This window comes from Lepus europaeus, chromosome 8 (assembly GCF_033115175.1).
Source record: "Lepus europaeus isolate LE1 chromosome 8, mLepTim1.pri, whole genome shotgun sequence".
NCBI lineage: Eukaryota > Metazoa > Chordata > Mammalia > Lagomorpha > Leporidae > Lepus > Lepus europaeus.
In genome coordinates, this window is record NC_084834.1 from 98,615,790 (window position 1) to 98,623,090 (window position 7,301).

The following is a 7,301-nucleotide window of genomic DNA, read 5'->3' on the forward strand; positions in this document are numbered from 1 at the left end:
TGAAAAGAAGGTTTCTTCTGATTATAGACACTCAATACTTTTGTAAAAATAAATTTCACAAACACATGTATACATATACAGAAGGGGGTTCAAAAAGTTCATGGGATATGAAATGAGAAGCTAAGTTTATTCTGGTGAAAATAATTTTGAAATCCATGCATAGTTCTTTTCATAATACACATTTTCCAAGAATTTTTATAGTGCCTCATACAGTATTCAAATTTTCCCTGTTCATAATTGCAAAAACAATTTTTAAAAGCACTTTGAGGCAATCTTCTGATTTCTTACCTGACAACAGGGATTAAAATTACTATTTAAGTGACTATGAATGTCCACTTCACCCTCTCTATCCTGCAAAACTGCAAAGAGCAACAGGATACCAGTGCCATGACAGAGGGTAGACATGCTAGTGGTCTTCTCTATTGCAGATGAATTAACAGTTTATAAATAATATAAAAATGTAATCTCTTGTGCTTGGGATATTTTTATGAAAAAATAACAGCATTGCCTTTCCAGATGACTTTCTGACTTCTTGTAAATTTTCCAAAAGATAGCTAAGTTGGGTTGTCCTTACAGAATGTATGTGCACCATGATTTCAAATCTTAAATGTCAAGTTGGTTGAACCTATAGATTTGATCAATATTCTAGCGGATGGAAATTTCTGTAAAGGTGTCTTGGGGATGAGATTAACATGTAAATAGGGAGGTTTCATGTAAACCTTGTTCCTCAAAAGAGTGGGTATCATCCAATCAGTTGAAAGCCTTAATGGAACAAAGCCTGACCTGTCCATAAGAAGAAGGAATTCTACCAGCAGCCTGACTTCAGTCTCTTACTGCAACTTTTCCATGAGACTTTAGCCTGCTAACTTCCTCTAGGAAATTCTGGATCCACCAGGCCTTCATAGTTGTATCAGCCAGTTCATTAACATAAATGTTTCTCTCTCTCCCACTCTCCCTCTCTCTCTCACTATATGTATATATACACATACATATACATATATACATATGTATGTATATGTATATGTACACACACACACACAGCTTACTTGTTCTCTTACTGATTCTCTTTCCCTGAAGAACTATGACTAATACACAACACACAAAAGCAAATCTGTCATTAACATTCACTTTAGATCTAGTTCTGTGAATGATTTTTGAACTTTATCTCCACCTATATGACTTATTATGTAATATTATCTTAATTTCACAAAAACTTGAGGTCAAAACCAGCAGAATCTGGATACCTATCTGTTCTTGTTTGTTTATGAAGCCAGTTGGTAAAAACAAGACTTTGTTCTCTGATTACTCTTCATTTTCCTTGTGTTGAGGTCAGTTCATGGGGACCCAATCTACCCAAAAGACAAGATGACTCCTGAGGGGCCTGCACTGTGCACACTTGGTTAAGCCTCCACCTGCAGTGCTGGCATCCCATATGGGTGCCAGTTCTAGTCCCAGCTGCTCCTCTTCTGATCCAGCTTTCTACTGACAAATGCCTGAGAAAGCATTATAAAGTGGCCCAGGCACTTGGACCCTTGCACCCTTGTGGGAGACCCATAAGAAGCTCTTGGCCCTGGCTTCGGATTTGTGCAGCTCTGGCCATGTGGCCATTTGGGGAGTGAATCATCAAATGGAAGAAGACTTTTCTCTCTCTCTCTCCCTCTCACTGTCTATAACTCTACCTCTCAAATAAATAAATAAAATCTTTTAAAAAAATGGCTCTTGAACCTTGTAAGGAATGACTCTGTGAAATGGGATAAAGCAATGCTGTAGTGAGAAGACTTTCTTTCTAATTTCTTGATTAACAGAGCAGCAAGAGCAGCTGGCATTAAGGGAAAGGACAGCTCTAGCACACAACTTATTCACAGAACAACTTTGGCTGAATTGATGTGAACTCACATTGCACTAGATGTATAAAATGGAGTACAAGTAATCAGGGAGAGGAATAACAGTAGAGCTGATTTTTACAGTGGCTGCCTCTGAAAAAGCTGTATGCACAGTCTACTGAGCACTGTGGCCAGGACTCCCAACTTCAAGGTCTCCATGTCACAGATGGTTTCTCAGGAGAAAAATGATAATGGCTGGAAGCTGCACTGGTTTTTGTTGTTAATAGGGGTAAAGAAAGGAACAGATGATATACCAAGAATAATGAAAACATCACTCTCATTGTTATACAGCTAAAATTACAGGTGAAACAAATTGCTAACTTCAGGTATAATGCTTGCTGAAATAAGTTTTATGATGTTCAGGACAAAGGAAGAAGGAGACCTGCCTCTTACTCCCACAGCTCTCTGCATCCACAATTTCCAAGGTTGCCTGATTAACTTCAAGTGTCTGAGGAAAACAATGGGTATGGTAACTTGGACACTTCCCTTAATGTTTTATGATGCACATACTCAGGTATCTTTGGTTCTTATTACTGCTAAGAGAAATATATCAGCTGAAAAATTTATAAACCAAAAAACAGTGATTTGATATCTGAAAGTATTTATAATGACAACACCTAACATAAAAATGCCCCTTTTCTTTTGTGTGGGATATATAGGACTCATTTTATTTAAAAGTCATAATATGGGCAGGTTTTGTGGAGCAGTGAGTTAAAATTCTTCTTGGGATGCCAGAATCCTTGAGTTTAATTCCTGCCTCTGATTCAGATGCAGATTCCTGCTAATGTACACCCTAGGAGGCAGCAGGTGATGGCTCAAGAGCTTGAGTCCCTGCCACCCACGTGGGAAACTCAGATTGAGCTCCTGACTTCTGGCTTCAGCCTGGCCCAGCTCCAGTTGTTATAGGCATTTTGGGAATGAAACGCAGATGGAAGATCTATCTTTTTCTTTCTCTCTCTGTCCTTTAGCCTTTAAAACACATAAAAATAAATAAATAAATATTTTTTTAAAAGCTGACCATAGATAATAATTTTAGAAGCACAATTATGTGTCCAGAAATAAACAACAAGGACAGCCATTGGGCACGGCAGTTAACTTGGAACATGAGATGCTCATATCCTGTATTGGAGTACCTCATTCAAATGCCAGATACTCTGCTTCTGATCTAGCTTCCTGCTAATGTGCACTCCGGGAAGCATCGGGTGCTAGCTGATGTACTTGTGTTGCTGCCATCCAAATGGGAGACTGGATGGAGTTCTGGGATCCTGGTTTAGGACTGGCCCAGGCCTAGCTATTGCAGGCATTTAGGAAGTAGATAAGTAAATGATTTATTAAAGAGATTTATTGAACATCTATTATGTACCAGGCACTATTATATATCTTAGAGTGAAATGATAAATAAAACAAAGGACGCATGTACCTTAACAATCTACTAAGTTTTGGGGCTGGCACTGTGGTCTAGTGGGTAAAGCTGCTGCCTACAGTGCCAGCATCCCATATGGATGCCAGTTCAAGTCCCCACTTCCAATCCAGCTTTCTGCTATGGCCTTGGAAAACAGTAGAAGACAGCCCAAGTTCTTGGGTCCCTGCATCTGCATGGGAAACCCAGAAGAAGCTCCTGGTTCCTGGCTTCGGATCGACACAGCTCTGGCTGTTGGGGCCAATTGGGGAATGAACCAGCAGATAGAAGACCTCTCTCTCCCTCTCTCTCCCTCTCTCTCCCTCTCTTTCTCTCTCTCTGCTTCTCCTTCTCTCTGTGTGTAACTTTGACTTTCAAATAAATAAATCTTTTTAAAAAAAATCTACTCAGTTTCAGTAGACTTCATAGGTGTTTAACCCATCTCCCTATATTATAAAAGTAAAATCTACTTTATTCCTTTTAGTACTTTTTTGTTCTACTTAATACCATTGGTTGAACTCTGTAATCAACACAAAATTATACTTAGGTGTTTAAATTTAACTAAAAAGTGATCCCTGATAAATATAAGAGTGGGAATAAGAGAGGGAGAAGATGTACAGATTGGGATATACTATATGCTCAATCGGACTTGCCCCAAATGATAGTTAGAAATGTGCTGGGGATTCAAATTCAATCCCATCAAGGTGGCATGTACCAATGCCATCTCACTAGTCAAAGTGATCAGTTTCAGTTCATAATTGATTATAATGATAGGATTAAGAGTCAAAGGGATCAGGCTGGCACCGTGGCTCAACAGGCTAATCTTCCGCCTAGCGGCACCAGCACACCAGGTTCTAGTCCCGGTCGGGGCGCTGGATTCTGTCCCGGTTGCCCCTCTTCCAGGCCAGCTCTCTGCTATGGCCCGGGAGTGCAGTGGAGGATGGCCCAAGTGCTTGGGCTCTGCACCCCATGGGAGACCAGGATAAGCACCTGGCTCCTGCCTTTGGATCAGCGCAGTGTGCCACTCGCAGCACACCGGCCGCGGCGGCCATTGCGGGGTGAACTAATGGCAAAGGAAGACCTTTCTCTCTGTCCACTCTGCCTGTCAAAAAAAAAAAAAAAAAGAGTCAAAGGGATCACATAAACAAGACTAGTGTCTGCTAATACTAACTGCTAGTATTAAAAAGGAGAGAAAAATCCAACATGGGAAGTAGGATACACAGCAGACTCATAGAATGGCAGATGTCCTAAACAACACTCTGGCCTCAGAGTCAGCCCTTACGGCATTCAGATTGGCTGAAGAGCCCATGAGAGTATTTTAGGCATGGAAAGCCAAGACACTCTCTCAAAAAAATGACTTAAATGAAAGATCTCTGTGAGTGAGATCCCAGTGGAAAGAACGGGGCCATCAAAGAAGGAGGTAGCTTGCTCTGAAGGGGAGAGAGAACTTCCATTTTGACTATGGCCTTATCTAAATAAGATCAGAGTTGGCAAACTCAAGAGGCTTCCATAGCTTTGGCAGCTCATGATAAGAGCCTCAAGTGATTACTTTCATCATAAATAAGAGTGTCAATTGTTAAAGCAACAACAGGAGTCACTGTGCACTTACTCCCCATGTAGGATCTCTGTCCTTAATGTGTTGTACTATGTGAATTATAGGCATAACTAGTACTCAAACAGTACTTTATACTTTGTGTTTCTGTGTGGGTGAAAACTTTTGAAACCTTTACTTAGTATATACTAAATTGATCTTCTGTATATAAAGATAATTGAAAATGAATCTTGATGTGAATGGGATGGGAGGAGTGGGAGATGGGATGGTTGCAGGTGGGAGGGAGGTTATGGAGGGAAAAGCCGCTAAAAAAAATCCAAAAGTTTTACTTTGGAAATTTATATTTATTAAATAAAAGTTAGAAAAATAAAAAAATAAAAAGTAAAATCAGCCAGAGTGTCTGATGACCACTTTTGTTAGTTTCTCTAGTGTCTAGTCCAAAACATAGTTGATTGAACAAATGAGTATAGCCTACAATGAATGCTGTCTTTCCAAACTCTTAAGCTACTTTTTTCTGCTCCATTCATCTAGTTTATCAATCATATATGCAATGATTTATTGAACATCTATTATGTACCAGGCACTGTTCTATATCTTAGAGTGAAATGATAAATAAGATAAAGGATCCATGGACCCTAACAATCTACTCAGTTTCAGTAGACATCATAGGTGCTTAATCCATCTCCCTATATTATAAAAGTAAAATTAGCCAACGAGTGTCAGATGACTATTTTTGTTTGTTTCTCTAGTATCAACTCCAAAACATAGCTCATTGAACAGTTACAGACAATTCAAAAGATCAATGTTTCCTGTTCTCTCATGCTACTTGACCCATTTTCCCCACAGTCCTTTCACCTTGCCTTTACATCTAATCCACAGGGTCACCCAAATGCATTAACCAAAAATAAGGTACATCATCCTGGCTCAGACTGAAAAATCCAACCATCTTCAAGATTCCTCTTTCCTTTCACCCACAAAAGTATACCCAGCATGTGCTTGCTAAAGTTTTCATATTTGAGTTATTTGTACTATCTAATATGCACCAATAAGGCAGAAAATGTAGTATTACAAAGAGAAGTGGATGTGGCATCAGGATACCACAGTTCTGGTTGAAGACCTGCCAAACTGGGTTATTTAAGCATTTTGTGCCTCAGAATTTTTCACATTGAAATGCGTTGAACAATATTGCTTTCAATGTCTCTTCTAAATTTATTAGTACCTTATGGTTATTGTTCTGTTCTCTATAATTATTATGAAACTTCCCAGCTGAATATGATTTATGGCTTTTAGTGTCAGGAATTAAGAAGGAATTAAGAAGGTTGTGGTCATGGTGGTGGTGTGTGTGTGTGTTACATATATGTGTATATATATGTTTTATATATACATATACCTTTAAATAGTCTTCTAAAATAATTAAATACATCTTTTCAACACAAACTTATTAATTGGTAATTAATATAATAACAGTTGGCACTAACTCATATATATGGATTGATCAAGACAAAGATTTATTTGGTCTGAACAAGTAGAATTAACTGATGTCCCACACTTGGAATTTGGGACAAGTTAGTTAAAATAATAAGGCTCTTTTCACAGGAACTAGAAATATTGGACTTTCAACCACCTACCTTTGAAATCACCTCAGATGAATGACATAGAATGTTTTCTATTGTCACTCACCAGAGTAGCTGAATCTATTTAATAAATTGTACTCAAGCCTGATTTTAGAAAATCAATCCTGAGCAAACTATTATGCATGAAGGTCACATATGGAAACTCACATGAAAAACTCAGGAGTAATGTTTAATTCCTTTTCCTATCGATGGCATATCCACACATTGCAAAAGTATTGTCCATATGGCTTCTGATGGTTATGGTCCACCACCTGGACACTGTTGATTTGGAACCCAATGGTCTCTATTGGTATCAGTGAATCAGTTCATACTGGCATCTCCCTGTGCTACAAAAGTCATCCACCAATGAAATCCTAGGTTGTGCTGGTATCCCTCTTGTAGGCTAGCCCCAGTCCTGCACAAGAGACATACACTCCAGTTTTGTGGCTTTCCAGTCATGTGTGAGACATCTACTCTGGCAAGCTCACTTCCCTGAGCCTTTTTATTTCTGAGGAGGAAGGACAGCTGAGAGCAGCCTGCCAAAAGCCCCTCTGAACAGAAGCATTTCTTCATTTCAAAGGAGACTCTGGCATCATCCAGGCAAACTCTTCATCACTTGACTATATTACCAGGCTAACAAGCAGCAACCTGAGACTGCAGCCAAGACAGGCAGCTGGATTTAGAGCTCATGCCCTTTACCATTCTCTAGAAATATTCAAAAAATGGCCACATAGAGACAGTTTCCCACTTTAATCCTGAAATTAAAGAGTCTTTTGGGAGGTTTGAGGAGCCACAAATTTTACTATTCACTGGTATATATATGAGTGCTTCTGAACCTAGGGAATAGAAAAGGC